The sequence below is a fragment of the Equus caballus genome, chromosome 15 (genome assembly GCF_041296265.1).
Source record: "Equus caballus isolate H_3958 breed thoroughbred chromosome 15, TB-T2T, whole genome shotgun sequence".
NCBI lineage: Eukaryota > Metazoa > Chordata > Mammalia > Perissodactyla > Equidae > Equus > Equus caballus.
The window spans coordinates 18,863,002-18,882,512 of NC_091698.1; the positions used below are offsets into that span (position 1 = coordinate 18,863,002).

General features: G+C 37.5%; 1 long non-coding RNA gene across 1 annotated transcript; it reads left to right on the forward strand.

Moving 5' to 3' along the window:
• The first annotated feature begins 11,626 nt into the window (after positions 1 to 11,626).
• Positions 11,627 to 14,041, forward strand: LOC138917738 (uncharacterized). Its single transcript, XR_011426180.1, has 3 exons — positions 11,627 to 11,677; positions 13,523 to 13,594; positions 13,992 to 14,041. It is a non-coding gene; the product is annotated as an uncharacterized lncRNA (long non-coding RNA).
• Positions 14,042 to 19,511: the final 5,470 nt, after the last annotated feature.

The window sequence follows — 19,511 nt, forward strand, 5'->3', positions numbered from 1 at the left end:
TGAGGTTCCAATTTTTGAAGGCATCTGAATAATTAAAGTTTCATTATTCCAAAGATCATATAGTGAAATGTGTTGATAGGTTAACAGATTACTTAGGAATAAAGTGCCAAAGGCACTGTCACGATTTTCTCTTCTGCAGGCCATGCCCACAGCCAGCTCTGTGCCACAACACCATCTAAATCGCTATACTGGGATGGGTTTAGGTACCTACCACATCATAGGTCAAGAGTGCTAACCACTGACTCGTGGATCTGAAGCTTCTTATTACAAAGCTGATGCATTGTACAGATTGCATCATGCCACATGGGTATAAGAAAAATCACAGTGCTTATTGTTTTGTTCAAGATTTTGTGGAAAATCGTAATGCTGGATTTTGTCCAAACTTTCTTTGTGAATCTTCTTTCCGTAAAATTGTCCACTTTGTAAAATGAATCTAGAATCTGAAATACAGGGCCTTAATATCATTGTCTTTGAACTTCCTTTTCTCAGCATTATCCTTGGAATTAGAGAAAAAAATGATTATTTTATTGACAACCTCTAATAAAGCTTCTTTTATTGCCCCTTTTTTTCTGAGCAAAAAACTGCCTGCATTTTATCTGCCCCAGCACTATAAAGTATTCTGCAGGATCATTTCTCATTCTTCATAAACTGGAGGCATGCCCCAAATCAACAGTGACTTGCTTGTCTCTAGGTCAGTTTGCTCAAACGGTTAGAACTTATTTGTCATAAATCAGTTGAGTCCACCTGCAGAGATTGAAATTAATGCTTTGTTAAGAGATTTCCAGTATGGTTATTTTATACATTGCTGGTTTTGTTTGCAAAATTTAACCTGTTAAAATTGCTTCTCAAGACTCAGAAGCAGGCAACGCCACAAAGTTTGCTGTCCTAAGTGGAAGTAATTGCACTCAAATTGACCCAACCTGGAATAGGAAAACATTTAGTTACAGTAATGTTCCTTTCCCTTCTCCTCCCACATGATGATCAAGGCCTTGATGCTTACCACATCAGAAATATTAAGGAAGGGCCTCTGATCTTTTCTATTGGCATCACCCATTTTCCTTGTGCCAAGCTCAGAGCTTAGTCATGAGGATATTTATCATATCTTCCAAGGTCAACTCACATTGTGTTCTGTCTCCAGGTCTCATGCAGCCTGTAAGAGATTTTCCATTTCTCATGGTCCTTATTTGAACTACAGTCACATCCCATAACTGGCATCTCTACATTGGTTTGTTGCGAGGGCTTACATGTTCATTTTGTAGAGAAATGTCCCCACTGCTTGAGCACAATATTAAGAAAATATTGGGAAAGTTTCTCACAATATTTTCTTAAGATTTCAACAGGAATAATAGTAAAAATACAACATTCAAAATGGTTGAAATCCAGATACAGTAGTCTTTACAAGGTAAAATAAAGCCATATATGATAATATTGGAGAAGACAAATGTTATAAAATCAATGGTCTGAGGTTCCTGGTTAAAATACTTTAAAAAGAGGGGGAAATTATACAGTAGGTAAACAAATAAAAGAAGCTAATAAAGAACAGGAATCAATGGAATAGAAAATAGAAAAACAATGAAGAAAATTAATAAAATGAAAAATTGATTATTTAATAATATCAATAAGAGGGAGGAGGGGATCCAACATGGCGCCATGAGTAGTCCTCTTTGTCTCTCCCCCTTCGAGTCTACAATTATTTGGACACTTATCGCTTAACAAAGGATATCCAGACAGCATCTCAGGACGTCTGAGATACCCACGCGACTATACATCAGAAGGTGGACGGACTTTCCTCCAGGAGGATGTGGAAATAGGTGAAAACTCTCCGACCCCGACCAAACAGCCTAGTACCCGCAAGCGGCTTTCTTCCAATGGACGCCCCCAGAAGATCAACACACATCTAGGGCAGGAGCGAGCACACAACAGAGGAGAGACGGTGGAAACAGGTGACCAGAACCCTACCTAAACCCCCCGCAATTACTCCTAAACGCAGAGGGAAACTTTGGAGTTGCACACCTGGGCCCAACGGGGAGAGTCTCTCTCTGCCATTGGCGGCGAGATCCCGCCTGGTGTTCACGGTGCCCGGAGGGTCCCAGAGAGAGTCGCTGAGGGTACGGAGGTCTCCCGGCTGCCACTGCCAGCCTGGTGGGGCTAGGGATTGCTGGAGATCTCCGAGCAGACTGGGGCTGGGTGAAGCTCCAGAGGCCGACTCCACGCCCCGGAGGGGAAGCTCCGGAGTTCCGCCCGGGCAGCAGACAAAACTCTCTGTCTGCCATTAGCAGAGGGGCCACATCCAGCATTCACGGCTCTGGGAAAGTCCTGGAGAGAATACCAGAGGGTGGGGTGACCCCCAGCTGCCATTGCCCGCCTCGTGGGACTAGGGATTGCCGGAGATCTCGGAGAGGACTGGGTCTGGGTGAAGCTCCAGAGGCCCGCTCTGCGCCCCAGAGGGGAAGATCCAGAGTTCTGCCCAGGCAGCAGACAAAACTCTCTGTCTGCTATTAGCGGAGGGGCCACGCCCAGCATCCACAATACCGGGAGGGTCCCGGAGAGGAGAATATTAGGCAGGGTAGCAGCTGACCAGCTACCAATGAAATCAGGATCTCCGGCTATCCCCCCAAGACAGGGCAAAGGGCTCCCCGAGTTCCTGGGGAACAGGACTGGGGCTGGGGGGAGTTCCAGTGACCCAGCTCTGTAGCCTGGGGGAAACCCTACAGGCTCACAGCAGCCTTAGGGAAAGCCTCTGCACAGCACCAGTAGAAAGCACCCAGCCGCCAGCCACAAGGCTGGAAGACCCCGGGACAAAAGCAGCATAGCTAGGTGAACTAACCACAGACTGTAGAAGATGCCAATAGCTCTCCTGCGACCCATAGTGGACACGTGAGATTTTGTGGGTGCCGACAGCAATGGAGCGACAAATATAAGTGATCCCACCCCTGACCGCTGGAAAAGCCCATAACACCATTGCAGACCCCAAGGAGGGAGCATGTCTAGGTGGGCTGCAACAGTAGGCACCAGCAGCCTGAAGCCCCCCTGTGACGGCCCCACAGCAGAGAAGGGAATCCAAAGGACCACTGTGACTACGAGGAGGGGCCCAGGCCCAGTTAGCAACTGCGGACAGGGTTCCTGGTTGGTGCAGTATAAACAGCTGCTCCCCCCACCACAGCAGCTGAAACAAGTGAAAGGAGCAACTAAACTCTATCTCCATGCGGAGGCACAAATCAACAACATCAAGCAATATGAAAAAATACATTAAATCTCCAGAACAGAAAGAAAATAACAAATACACAGAAAACAATCCCAAAGAAAATGAGATATATAACCTAAATGATGATGACTTCAAAACAGCCATCATTAAAATACTCAATGAGTTAAGAGAGAATTCTGACCGACAACTCAACAAGTTCAGGAGCTATGTCACAAAAGAGTTTGATACAATAAAGAAGAACCAAACAGAAATATTGGAAATGAAGAACACAATAGAGGAGATTAAGAAAAATCTAGATGCTCTGAACAGTAGGGCCGATAATATGGAGGAAAGAATTAGCAATTTGGAAGATGGCAATATAGAATTGCTGCAGGCAGAGGAGGAGAGAGAAGCAAGACTTAAAAGAAATGAAGAAACTCTCCGAGAATTATCAGACACAATTAGGAGATGCAACGTAAGGATTATAGGTATACCAAAGGGAGAAGAGAAGGAGAAAGGGGCAGAAGGCCTATTCAAAGAAATAATGGCTGAGAACTTCCCAAATCTGGTGAGAGAAATGGATCTTCAGGTGACGGAAGCCAATAGATCTCCAAACTTTATCAATGCAAGAAGACCAACTCCACGGCATATAGTAGTGAAGCTAGCAAAAGTCAATGACAAGGAGAAAATACTAAGGACAGCCAGGCAAAAGAAACTAACCTACAAAGGAACCCCCATCAGGCTATCAGCAGATTTCTCAGCAGAAACTTTACAGGCTAGAAGAGAGTGGAATGATATATTCAAAAATCTGAAGGACAAAAATCTACAGCCGAGAATTCTCTACCCAGCGAAAATATCCTTCAAATATTATGGAGAAATAAAAACTTTCCCAGATAAACAAAAATTAAGGGAGTTCATTGCCACAAAACCTCCTCTTCAGGAAATCCTCAGGAAAACCCTCATTCCTGAAAAACCCAAAAAAGGAAAGGGGCTACAAAACCAAGAGCAGAGGAGATAAGTAGAAGGACAACAACAGAGAGTAGCAGCTCTTCATCAGAACAGATTAAACCATGGGACGAGAAACAAAGGACATTGAAGAAAACCGGAAAACACAAAATGGTAGTGGTAGGCCCCCACGTCTCAATAATCACTCTAAATGTAAATGGATTGAACTCCCCAATCAAAAGACACAGAGTGGCAGGATGGATCAAAGAACAAGATCCAACAATATGCTGCCACCAGGAAACACACCTCAGCCCCAAAGACAAACACAGACTCAGAGTGAAGGGATGGAGAACAATACTCCAAGCTAATAATGAACAAAAGAAAGCAGGTGTCGCTATACTAATATCAGACAAGGTAGATTTCAAAGCAAAACAGATAAAGAAAGACAAAGAGGGACAGTATATAATGATAAAAGGGACTCTCCACCAAGAAGACATAACACTTATAAATATATACGCACCCAACACAGGAGCACCAAAATTTGTAAAGCAACTCTTAATAGAACTAAAAGAAGACATCAACAACGATACAATAATAGTAGGGGACCTCAACACATCATTAACACCAGTGGACAGACCATCCAGACAGAAAACCAACAAGGAAATAATAGAATTAAATGAAAAATTAGACCAGATGGACCTAATAGATATATATAGAACACTTCATCCAAAAACAGCAGGTTACACATTCTTCTCAAGTGCATATGGAACATTCTCAAGGATTGACCATATTTTGGGAAACAAAGCAAACATCAATAAATACAAGAGAGTTGAAATAATATCAAGCATCTTTTCTGATCATAATGCTATTAAACTAGAAATCAACTACAAGAAAAAAGCAGAGAAAGGTGCAAAAATGTGGAGACTAAACAACACGCTTCTCAACAAACAATGGATCATTGAAGAAATTAAAGAAGAAATCAAATTTTATCTGGAGACAAATGAAAATGAGAACACGACATACCAAATCATTTGGGATGCAGCAAAAGCGGTCCTAAGAGGGAAATTCATCGCAATACAGGCTCACCTCACTAAACAAGAAAAAGCTCACGTAAGCAACCTCAAACGACACCTAACAGAACTAGAAAAAGAAGAACAAACAAAGCCCAGAGTCAGTAGAAGGAGGGAAATAATAAAAATAAGAGCAGAAATAAACGATATTGAAACAAAAAAGACAATAGAAAGGATCAATGAAACAAAGAGTTGGTTCTTCGAAAGAATTAACAAAATTGACAAACCCCTAGCCAGACTCACCAAGAAAAGAAGAGAGAAATCGCAAATTAATAAAATCAGGAATGACAGAGGAGAAATCACAACAGATACCAATGAAATACAAGAGATCATAAGAGAATACTATGAAAAACTATATGCCAACAAATTGAACAACCTGGAAGAAATGGACAAATTCCTAGACTCCTACAATCTCCCCAAACTGAATCAGGAAGAAATGGAGAATCTGAATAGACCAATCACAAGTAAGGAAATAGAAACGGTAATCAAAAACCTCCCCAAAAACAAGAGTCCAGGACCAGACGGCTTCTCTGGAGAATTCTACCAAACATTCAAAGAAGACTTAATACCTATTCTCCTCAAACTGTTCCAGAAAATTGAGAAAGATGGAGAACTCCCTAACACATTCTATGAAGCCAACATCACTCTGATCCCCAAACCTGACAAGGACAAGACAAAGAAGGAGAACTACAGGCCGATATCACTGATGAACATAGATGCAAAAATCCTCAACAAAATTTTGGCAAACCGATTACAGCAATACATCAAAAAGATTATACACCATGATCAAGTGGGATTTATACCAGGGACACAGGGATGGTTCAACATCCGCAAGTCAATCAACGTGATACACTACATCAACAAAATGAAAAACAAAAACCACATGATCATCTCAATAGATGCAGAGAAAGCATTCGACAAGATCCAACACCCATTTATGATAAAAACCCTCAGTAAAATGGGTATAGAAGGAAAGTACCTCAACATAATAAAGGCCATATATGATAGACCCACAGCCAACATCATACTCAATGGACAAAAGCTGAAAGACATCCCTCTGAGGACAGGAACAAGACAAGGGTGCCCACTTTCACCACTCCTATTCAACATAGTACTGGAGGTGCTGGCCAGAGCAATTCGGCAGGAAAAAGAAATAAAAGGAATCCAAATAGGTAACGAAGAAGTAAAACTCTCGTTGTTTGCAGACGACATGATCTCATACATAGAAAACCCCAAAGAATCCACAGAAAAACTATTAGAAATAATCAACAACTACAGCAAAGTAGCAGGGTATAAAATTAACGTGCATAAATCAGTAGCATTTCTATACACTAACAATAAACTAACAGAAAAAGAACTCAAGAACTCTATCCCATTCACAATCGCAACAAAAAGAATAAAATACCTTGGGATAAACTTAACCAAGGAAGTGAAGGATGTATACAATGAAAACTACAAGACTTTCTTGAAAGAAATAGGCGATGACATAAAGAGATGGAAAAACATTCCTTGCACATGGATTGGAAGAATAAACATAGTTAAAATGTCCATACTACCCAAAGCAATATACAGATTCAATGCTATCCCAATCAGAATCCCAAGAACATTCTTCACAGAAATTGAGCAAACAATCCTAAAATTCATATGGGGCAACAAAAGACCGCGAATTGCTAAAGCAATCCTGAGCAAGAAAAACAAAGCCGGCAGAATCACAATCCCCGATTTCAAAACATACTACAAAGCTACAGTGATCAAAACAGCATGGTACTGGTACAAAACCAGGTCAACAGATCAATGGAACAGAATTGAAAGACCAGAGATAAAACCACACATCTATGGACAGCTAATCTTCAACAAAGGAGCAGAGGGCCTACAATGGAGAAAAGAAAGTCTCTTCAACAAATGGTGCTGGGAAAACTGGACAGCCACATGCAAAGGATTGAAAATTGACCATTCTTTTTCACCACACACCAAAATAAACTCAAAATGGATCAAAGACCTAAAGATTAGGCCTGAGACAATAAGTCTTTTGGAAGAGAATATAGGCAGTACACTCTTTGACATCAGTTTCAAAAGAATCTGTTCGGACACTGTAGCTCTTCAGTTGAGGGAAACAATAGAAAGAATAAACAAATGGGACTTCATCAGACTAAAGAGCTTCTTCAAGGCAAGGGAAAACAGGATTGAAACAAAAAAACAGCTCACTAATTGGGAAAAAATATTTACAAGCCACTTATCCGGCAAAGGGTTAATCTCCATAATATACAAAGAACTCACACTGCTTAACAACAAAGAAACAAACAACCCGATCAAAAAATGGGCAGAGGACATGAACAGACATTTCTCAAAAGAAGATATGAATATGACCAATAAACACAAGAAAAGAAGTTCATCATCGCTAATCATCAGGGAAATGCAAATCAAAACTACACTAAGATATCACCTTACCCCCGTTAGATTGGCTTAAACATCCAAAACCAAGAACGACAAATGTTGGAGAGGTTGTGGAGAAAGAGGAACCCTCATACACTGTTGGTGGGAAGGCAAACTGGTACAGCCACTATGGAAAACAGTATGGAGATTTCTCAAAAAGTTAAAAATAGAAATACCCTATGACCCAGCCATCCCATTACTGGGTATCTATCCTAAGAACCTGATATCAGATATCTCAAGAGTCCGTTGCACCCCTATGTTCATCGCAGCATTATTTACAATAGCCAAGACGTGGAACCAGCCTACATGCCCAGAAACTGATGATTGGATAAAGAAGATGTGGTATATATACACAATGGAATACTACTCAGCCATAAAAAAAGACGAAATTGGCCCATTCACAACAACGTGGATGGACCTCGAGGGCATTATGTTAAGCGAAATAAGTCAGAGAAAGACGAACTCTATATGACTCCACTCATAGGTGGAAATTAGTATATTGAGAAGGAGATCTGATCGGTGGTTACCAGGGAAAAGGGGGGGTGGGGGGAGGGTACGGAGGGGGAAGTGGTGTACCCACAACATGACTAACAAAAATGTACAACTGAAATCTCACAAGCTTGTAATCTATCATAACATTAATAAAAAAAAAAATTCTGTCTTCCTAAGATTAATTGTATATAGGTGTATTGAGTTTAAGGATCAAAGTAATGATATTCTACTTTGACTAGTGAAAAGCAATAGGATGTCCATATTAATATGATTAGAAGGAAACATTAGAATTAAATTGGTTTAATAAACTCTAATTCATTCCATAATCTGAAGCAAAAATGTACTATTTTAGTATATAAATAAAATAAGACAGTGTTATTATGTATAGTCAAGAAATAAAATAAACACTGAACTTCAGTTAATTAATACATGTGAAATAGATTTTAGAAACATGGATTTAAGATATGAAAACTTCAGAAAAGTAAAGTGGAATTAGTTTCCAATTTTCAAGATTTACTTACTTCACCTCTTGTAAGCCAAAGCCAGTGATTTTTTTTTAATGGTTATGGACCTATATCCACATTCAGGTATGTCTATAAGTGTTGTTTGCTTTTGTTTTGGCATATACTATATATTATTTACTTCTCAGCATTTAGAATAATGACAATTGTGTAATTCCAAGACTAAGAAATTTAATGGGGCAAATTCTTAGTTAAAATGTTCTCTATTACTTTGTTTTTAATCAACTATAAGCTAAAGGATCAAAACTGCAAGAGAAAACGTAAAAAGAGGACATGTTATTTTCCTAGGATAGCGCTCTTACAACTTGTGTATTCTCATAGCTATAACACAGCATAGGAAAGTACAAACGAGGTGATCTATTTTTTTCAAGAAAGTTTTAAAGATATACAATTTAAGGCCATAGTTTCTTCATTTTTCACAGTGCAATCCATTTGCCAACCCTTTTAGCCTTTCCCTTTTCAGAACCCTGAACAACCAAGCTACATCTTACTGTGAACAAATTAGTTTTGACACCTTGAGACATTTAACTATTTGCAAAAGTGAGTCAGATGAAGGTGAAGTTGAGAGAAATGTTTTAAGCTCTAGGAAGATATATATGCTCAAAATTCCGTTAGTGAAAAGTCCATAAATAAACATAATGGAAATGTACAAAGTTTCAAATTTTTAGGAAATGAACATATTACAAAATAGAAATGTAAGGTTTAGCAGGTAATCAGAGTCTTTGCATCCTACTATTCAGAAGTCTTTTTCAGAGGTGCAGGAAATCTCAGAGAACGAAGTGAATGTGGTGTTCATTTAGCACAGCCATTCATTTTACAGTGGCAGGAACTGAGGTGCAGAGAGGGTAAGGGATTTGCCAGGAGGTTAGGGTCACTTGCCAGTGTCTATCAAATTCAGTGAGAGAAACAACATCTAGGTTTCTTATTTGCCCTATATTATTTTATTAATTTCATTTGCCAATAACAATAGCAATTTAGGGGCATCTGAAGTCTGATGCTATGGGTAACCTTTTTAATGAGAAAGTTGTGCTAATTAAATTTGTATAATCATAAAAAGGGTATAGCTAATTTTTCCAAATACATCTATGGCTATGCTGATTTAAATGGCTATAATTAGAGAATTCTGAGAATTTTTAATCTATTAACTATTTCATTCATTTATTAATTAATAATTAGTAAATGTTTATTAAATGAACTATTTTGTGAATACGTGTGTGTGTGTGTATGTGTATTCTAAAGTTTGTTTTCCCTTACAATTTTTACAATCTTAAAAAAGTGTTAGGGGCTGGCCCCACCGCCTGGAGGTTGAGTTTGGCACACTCCGCTTCAGTGGCCTGGGTTCTATTCCCGGGCACAGACCTACACCACTCATCAGCAGCCATGCTGTGGCAGCAACCCACACACAAAATACAGGAAGATTGGCACAGATGTTAACTCAGAGTGACTCTTCCTCAATAAAAAGAAAGCAAAAGAAAGATCGCCTTCTTCTGAGAGTGATAATTAGTTGAATTTGGTACATAAGATTAATATTTCAATTGATGCTTATTCATATTCATCCATGTCAGTTAAAATGTTTTAAGGTATGAGATGCAAAATATGTCATGAAAACACAGTTTTTCGTATTTTGGCCTGTCGATATATTTAAGATATAATGTGAAATATAATTAAGCCTTTTGCATTAAAGTGTATGAGAAACATTATCACATCATTTTTATCATACTTATAAGTGTAAGTATATTCAGCTTGAAACTGTTAAAAGTAAGTCTAGATAAGTCTAGGTAGAAGTGTCAATAGAAAAATACAAGCAGCAATATATAAATATCATATAATAAAAGAGACTATAAGTCTAGGACAAAATGTCCTTTTTATATATGCTGATTTTTTTCTGTTCACAATTCACACATGAATATTCTGCATACATTATATTCCTTAATACTGAAATACTTGGAAATTTTCTTTAAACGTGCCCAAATTCAAAGTTACTAATTGTTTAATGAAGACATTCCCTACTATTTTCTACATGAAAAGGGGTAATGTTATTTTAGAAATAGTGCGGACTTTACTCCTTTTGTGATCATTCGTCTGGCTTACTTTTCATAGTCATTTTCATTTTCCATTGCATTACAGTATTGTGAAATGTTTATAGAATCCCCCACTATAATAAAAAGATTGGTGGATTTCTAATCGCTTTAAATGATGCATACACGTATCTTTGTTTTGTAAAATATATTTAAAAAATACTCCTTTTTTAATGCTGAATGATGAAGTTGTAGAACTACTCCCACATCCAGGAAGCTGTGGATTATCCATGTATCTAGCTGTGCATAGCTCTATAGATTTATCCTTTGCCCATTTATTGCATCGTTGAAATGTTTTTACAGAAAAAATTCTCTTAGCAAGATTATAATAAAAATTACTTCGACTTTTGAAGAACAGAGGCTGTCATGGTTAATGACACACAAAGTTCTGCTCGAAGTTTCCTTAACATCTCAATAAAGTATTTTGAGATTTTACAATTATTCTGATGTTATAGAATCACATGTGATTTGTTTTCTATTTAATTATTTTTATTAATATCTATTAAGGTAATTTTCCATTTATTTGTTTGAAAAATTCTATGTTCACAGTTAATTTGAACACAACTTCATTTACTTCTCTAGGAAGGAAAATAGGGAAAATTGTCAACACGTTATGTAACTAAGGACAATATTCAACACATTGAACAAAGATGGGAGTAGTCATTTTTTTCAGACAATAACTAGCAGCAAATACTTCGATACTATAATTGACATCCATAAACTACTTTCCTTGAAGCATCTAAAAGTAATTTGCAGGAATTACTTAATTAGCCTCTCAGCAGTTCCCAGCAGTGGATTGCATTGTAATTACAGTGTACTTTGTATTCACAGTATTGATGGAGAGCATGAGCGCAGATATCTGTACAGCGCTACACGTGCAAAGGAAGCCGGGACCCGGTCCATAGGAAACCCTGCACGGGCACATTCCTCACACTTGTTCGCTAAGGGGGACAGGTAACCAAGGTTGTTTTGTGTACTCTTCCTCCTCGTTAGTTCAGTTATCCCCCGAAATATCTTAACGACTTTTGCATTTTTTCTGTTCTCTTTGCTCTCTGTCACAGACAAAAAAATTTAGATGTTTTGAAAAATAGCTCACTGAGAATATACACTTCATCTTGTTTTCATAGGCTAAGAAAGAGGGAGAGACAGATACAGAGGGAGACACAGAGGGAAAGAGTACAAATTTAGGAAAAGTCATTGGCAAATGAAATTAAATGCCCAAAGCATGAAAGCTTATAGAAAGTTCAGGAAATACTTATTACATTTGATGAGTCCATAGTGGACAATACATCGGAAGTGTACTAAATGGAGTAATTGGAACAAATGCTTCTTTCCTTTCTGTATCCAGGCAGTTGGTCACATAACCCTGCATTTTCTCCCTTTAGAGGCAGAGGTAATTTCTCTAACCTTTGTCTTTGGACTGGGGCATGTGGTTCCCTGATTCAAAGGGTGCTAGCAGACATTGTGCAAATTGAGGCTTAAAATGGACTTGCACAGTTGGACTTTCCTTCATGTGGTTCTTGTATTGCCACAGTAAGAAGATGTCTCTGGGGCCCATCCAGTGGCATAGCAGTTAACTTCGCATGCTCCGCTTCAGAGGCCCACGGTTTGCCTGTTCCGATCCTGGGTGTGGACCTATACACACTTATCAAATCATAGTGTGGCAGGCGTCCCGCATATAAAGCAGAGGAAGATGGGCAAAGGTGTTATAACGTTCAGGGCCAATCTTCCTAGCAAAAAGAGGAGGTTTGGCGGTGGATGTTAGCTCAGGGCTAATCTTCCTCAAAAGAAGAAGAAGAAGAAGAAGAAGAAGAAGAAGAAGAAGAAGAAGAAGAAGAAGAAGAAGAAGATGCCTCTGCTAGCCTGCTGATACATAGAGGATGGGAGACAGATGAAAGAAACTGGCAATCTCCAGCTTGGAGCTAAGCCCAGATGAGCTCACCCTAAATAAACTTACGTACAAACGCACAGATGAAAATGAATGATTCCCATTTGAGGATCCAGAATTCTGGGGTAGTTTGTTTCACAATATTATTTTGGCAACATTTGACCGATATAGAATGACACAGTGGAAATTGTAAGTTAGATTCAGGATACAGAGAGACTTCTATTTTAGATTTCATTTTTCTATAAGAAACTGTTCATTTTTGCATTTGTATACGCATTCACATGTTAGAGATGAACTAAACAAGAGCTTTAATTTACAACTTGATTTCAGTGTCAGTAGTTAGAAGGCTCTATTACATGGTGACTTCAACTTGTTTCTGGTCTTGACCTTAAAGAAACAGACAGCCAATTATTTCTCCAGCAAAAATGGCTTCACCTGGGATCAGCCAAGAACTGCAATTTGGAGTCTGCAACTATGGCGAGCCACATGCAAGTCCTAAGCAACAAGGGGAGGAGAAACCCTCTTATAGAGGGGCAAAGAAAGTTGGGAGAGCTATTGTAAGCCAAAAGTCCATTAGAGGAGACTGGGAGATCAAAGAGTGGTGGCTTTTCATTGGCTGTGTTGTGACAGTCTCTCGTTGGCTATTACTGGGCAGGAAGAGGAAGTCTTCTTCCTGTTGGGCTCTGCAATGGTTAATACATGTGAGAGCTCTCCTTTCTGGCCTCTCAACTCTATTTTCAGTGAGGTTTCTGTTTATTGACTTTCACACTGCTATTGCTGATCGAGCATATTCTTGACTAATAACTGTGAAATCTTTTAGGTTATCTTCATTTCAAATTAGAATAAAACACCAATACCATGAGCAAAGCTTGTTGGTAAAATGATGCTAATAGCTATATATTGACTTTCAGATATTGGTGAAATATTTGAGTCACACAAATGTTAAAGCTCATGAAACAAGCATGATGAAGTCCATGAGTGAGGTAGGAATTGCAAAATTTTAATACTTTTTTAACCCTTTATTTGTGACTATCACATACCCTAATCTTACAGAATTACTGAATGTGGGGAAGAAAGAAGCCCGTTTTCATTATCTTTCCTCAAAGACAAGACACTAGTTAAAAATGATATTAAAAGCACATTTTCATGTAGTTACAATTTCTTTTCTGGTGATGAGACCTTTTAAGATCTACCTTAGCGATTGTATCTCAATAAAGCGGAAAAAATTTTTTGCCTTGTCACAAACTTGTACATGATGTTGAAAGAAAATGAAAAAGCAACTACTGATGGTGTTTCTGATATGATACATCATGAAGTATATTTGCTAAAATATTTAATCTAAATATAATTAATTCCTTAAACCTTGTTTCTAAATTATAGGAAATAAATGGAATTAAGAAGAAATCATTAAGTAAATCCAGAAGCAGGACAATCTATAAGACAACTGTCACTAGTTCATAAGAAATTGATGTCACAAAATACAAAAGTTGAAGCAAGCTGAGAGTCGAAAAGTGACTAAGAAGATATAACAACCAAATTCAACGAGTGAAATTAAATTGTATCATATATCTAAAAATATTTATGAAGTCATTGTTGGAAAAACTCAAAGTATAAATATACTATCTAGGCATGAAGTATCATGGAATCTATACGTGAATTGCAAGTGATTTAAAATAAATAAAAGAGAGACAGAGAAAAAGAGAGAGGGGGAGAGTCAGCAAATAAGGCTCGAGGTCAACCGTGAAATCTGTGCAGAAGGAGTAAAATTATTTATTTAACTATTTTATATACTTAAGTGTTTTGATAATAAAAATTGAGGGAAAATCAACAGCATAATTTCAACAATATCCAAAAAGTAAGTTTAAATTTCTACTCACTCACGCAAAAAGCAAATACTGTACTTTGTAAATAATAACACAAACTGGGGACAAATTTTATTTTACAAGCAGTCATAATCGATATGTTGCTGGAACCACTCGTTGACAGTCAAGGGGATTCTAATTTGCTACTTGCTCTAAAGAGCCCTTAACATTTTGTATCAGGAAAGGTGCATTATTCAATGTGTGTAAAATAAAAGGCATGTCTTCGTAGTTAAAAATTCAGAGATCATCTGTCTATTTTGAAAACCAATCACTTCCTTCTTTGGCCACATTTCTTGATTCATATTGTAAGGATGAGTTTTAATCAGGCAGCAGGCGTATGAGAAACACCAGAAGTAAAAGATCTAATGAGGATAACAATCCAAACTCAATTCAGGAAATGTTCGGAAAGCATCTTCCCTGAGCTACGAACCCTTTTACTTTGTGAGATTATTTGAATCACTCTACTTGACCACAAACAATGAAATCTTTCAAGTCCAAGTGTGGAAAAAAAGAGAAATCTTTGTCAAGTTCATTTACTATTAGAGAATTAGGACAAACAACCTGGTGGCAGCCACATCAGAGCTGACCAAAACCTAATGTGGTGCTCCACACCCCTCTGGAGAATGTGGGTATTATTTAGAATGTTGCCATCTTGTGCATGCTGTGAGATCCGGCAATACTGAGAAATAATTTTCCTTTAAAAAATCTGACTAAAAACAAGTTTTGTAATTTACATTTGATAATAAAAATTTTCTGCTTTTAGATTTAATTCTTAATCTCAGAAGCTTATTCTTTTTAGCAATGTTTGCCATTGATCTGGGCTTTGACAGGGAATTAATTTTAATATACACCCATTTCATTTGGTAAAAATGTATACTTGCAGCATCAATAAATCATACAAATATAAAATTAATTATAAATATTAAATACATTATATTTAAATGCATATAACCATTTTTCAAACACCTTATTTAATTTTAAAATTGTTGACATTTTACTTTTTCCAATAAATTTTATCTAACTTTATCTTCTTCAAATATTTAAGTACGTCAAATAGTTTTGTTATGCTAGCTTAATTTTACCTTGTTTTCCATTTCGTTTTTAACATATTCAGTTTACCTGTATAAGTGTTCTAGTATTAGAAAGTCAAAGAAATTGGCAAGTTAGGATGCTTTCAAAGGGAAATTTAGTATTAGTATCAGCGATGGCAGTGATACTGTGAAGTATTAGAAATAACATACTAAATATTTGCAGATAGGGTGGCTATATAGAATGAGTCGAGTTAAGTGTGATGCTTTAGTCATACACTTTATTGTATTTGCTCATCTCTCAGAGGTATTCACTAAACCTGGGGCGCTAATCATGTGAAGAAATGCGCCTTCTCCGTGCTTTAGAATTTCATTCCCTGTGTACCAATTACAAGAACCTGTAGTTTTCTCAAGAAACTTTACCTTCAAACTCTCTACATAAAAGAGCATTATGAATATTTTTATCAGCTGTATTTTAACATTAAGTAAATAACTCAAATAAAGATTGGCTTGGCGTGTAACCGGTTTTAAGTGTGTCTAGTGGAAATTAGAAAGGTCTTTTTCTTTAAATGATAGATTTGTGATCACTGACTTAGCCTCTGTATCGGTCACTGGTCTGTTCAGTTATCTGTTTCCTCATGAGTGAGACTGGGTAGGTTGTTGCTAGGAACATACTCAGTCTGCTGGGTCACCCGGTGTGTTAGTGAGCAAGAGCTCAGAAGCGTCTCTATGATCTTATTTCTGAAGCATCGATTGTGGGGCCTCCTCTTTCTCTTCTCATTTACTTTACTTGATTGTTCTCTCTTTTCTTCTGTCAGGCGTTCTGTCTTCTAAGGGCTGGTCAATTTTATTTTTTCAAAAAATTGACTCATCCTTTTGATCTGTTGTCTTTCTCCTCTATTTGCTTTCTTCTGTTCTCACCTTTGTGACTTCCATCCTTCTGTTAGCTTTGGATTCAGTTTTCCCTTTTCCTAGTTCTGTGTGTTGTCACTTAGGTTGTCAATTTGAGGTCCTTCTTCTTTAAGACGTTACAAGTTGATCACTGTAAACTTCCCTCAGTATTATTTTTGCTGCATCCCATAATTTTGGTGTGTTTTTAATTCTTTTTGTTTGTCTTGAGCTATTTTTTAATTTCCCTCTTGATTTCCTCTTTGACCTAATGTCTGTGTAAGAGGCTGCTGTTTAATTTGCATCTCTCATTAACGATCCAGGTTTCCTCCCCATGTTGATTTCTAGTCTCACGCCATTGTGTTCAGGACAGATGCTTGGTATGATTTCAATCGTCTTAATTTGGCTAAGATTTGTTTTGTGACCTCAAACGTGCTCTCTTCTGGAAAATACTCTGTTTGCTCTTGAGAAGAAGGTGTATTCTGCTGCTCTTCAATAAAATGTTCTTAGTATTTAATGTCATTTATTTCTGCCGTGTCCTTATTTTCCGTCTGGATGTTCTATCCATTGTTGAAAGTGGGGTGTTGAATTCTCCGACTTTCAACTTGTATAATCTAGTCGTCAGAATACATAATTATCTCTTGGAAGTCAATAATAAAAGACAAATAATACAATTAAAATAGGCAAATGGTTGAAATAGACATTTCTCCAGAAGATATGCAGATGGCCAATAAGCACAAGAGAGATGCTCGATGTCATTCATGATTAGGGAAAGGGAAATTCAAACCACAATGTGCTACTGTTTCGAACTCAATGTGTAGGCTGTATTCAACATAAAGGAAAATCACAAGTGTTGGTAAAGATGAGGAACAAGGGGAGCCCTCATACATTGCTGGTGGGAACGTAAAATGATGCAGCCACTGTAGAGAACAGCTTTGCATTTCTTAACATCTTCAAGCAATCATTGACTTTGAGTTGGACAGTCCATTGTGAGGCATCTCCAAAAGAACATGGAAAACATATCTTCGCAGGAAAACCTGTCCATGGACATTCAAAGCAGCATTTTTCACAGTAGTACAAAAATGAAATAAACCCAATTTCCCACCAAATTATGAACACATAAGGCAAATGTGGCATATTGATACTATGGGATATAACACAGCCCTAAAAAGGAAGAAAGCACTGCCACGTGCTAGGCCCTGGATGATCCTCAAAAAAGTGTGCTAATTGAAGTGGTACACAAAGCCACAGATTCTATGATTCCATTTGAATGAAATGCCCAGAATAGCAAATCTGCAGGGAGAGGAAACAGATAAGGTCTTTCCGTGGACTTGGGTTAGGGCAAAGCACAGAGACAGCGAGGCTGGGTTTCTTTTCAAGGTATTAAACATGTTCTGGAATTAGATAGTAGTGATAGCCACACAACATTATCATTGTCCTAAACCTCACTGACTTGTGTACTTTCAAATACTTAAAATGGTGTATTTTATGTTGAGCAGATTTTCTTCAGTGAAAATGTGAAATTAGGGTAATTCATGCAGCTATTAGGGGTAAGGCATGGTGTAGCCCTGAGATTAAACAGTGAAAAGAGAGGCAAGTACTATAATCTCACAAGCAACCATCTGAGATTCAGTCCATAGTCATGGTCACCACCTTGAAAAGACCAGCCATGAAAATAGCTCAGTGGTCTTGGGGGCCCTGGGAATCTGTTCTGAGATCTCAGTAATACTCGGCAGTATTCTCACCTCTTGGACTCTCTGGTGTAGGTAGGTTTGAACTTGTCAGTTGTTGATGTACATGCAGGTGGTAGACCATGGGAGGGCCCCGACCCCTCCTTCCTTGGCCAGTATAGGTAGTCTGAGGCCAGGTGGCTTCCTAAAATCATTTGGCAGAGACTTAGGCGACTGTCCCACAAGGAGTAGAATAGGGTCTCATGGAGCTGCTGTCCGTGTTGGGTTATGTTTGTCCATAAAATGTTAAATAGACTCTAATTCATAAAGACAAAACTGTGTCACGGGAATTAGGAATATTTATCTTGCTACTCCCTTATGAACTTTCTGAATATTCCAGGAAGACAGAAACTTTTAGAAAGAAGAATGACAACTAAAAATAAATCAAATTAATATATATATGTGTGTTAATATATATTATATATATATGTACACATAAATTAGATAAGAAAAGGATGAATAAACCATTAATCTATGTCAAAGAGAGAACACTGCCTTAAAGATCTTGCCACAAAGGAAGTATGGCTGCATATTATTGTGAATTTAAAAAAAAATCATAATGAAGGAATTATCTTTACAGAAGTGAATGAGTGGCTCACAGAAAAAATCTAGGAAAGGAATAACAAAATGAAATAGAATAATTCAAGAACAAATGTTGAAGAGTAAAATAAGGCCATCACAGAAAGGAAGGTCAAATCAGAAGTATAAGTAACAGAATAATCACTAATGAAAATAAGGCAAGTGCTTGAATAGTAGAGCCAAGGAAAAAGTTGAAATGAACAAAATATTAACATGAGTAGAAAGAAAATGGTAAACTGGCAAAGGGATATCAGCATGCACATTACTGGCACCTTTTAAGGAAAGAACTGTAATAATTAAACCAAAAATATAACCAGATATAAAAATCTAAGAAGCCTGAATTAAAAAGTCGAAAATGCACAGTGTTCCAAGAAAAATAGAGGAGCAGCTTCTATGAAAATTAAATATTTATACATCTTTCATTCCATCAATTCTTTTCTTAAGAACTGTCTGCTGGAAATAAAACGAGTATATATAAAGATAGATGATAAGTATATTTTTGAAATATTGGAGTCAAAGTGACTAGAATCAAAGTGACTACTAATCCATAAGGAATAGCACAAATTTTTGCGTTTCAAATATTTGAAAATGAGAAATTAGCTCTACACCAGATAATGTTTAGAGATCTTCCCCAGATATTGCTGAAGGGGAAAAGCTTGATTTAAAACAGTTTGTAATATCTCATGTTTATAGAAGTAACCATAAACTAAGAAATGAACATGCTCTATACGTGTAGGATTTTTCCCCTTTACTTTTCCCTCTGTTTTGTATATTTTCTAGAATGAACTTCTACTTTTGATAAAGATAAAAAGT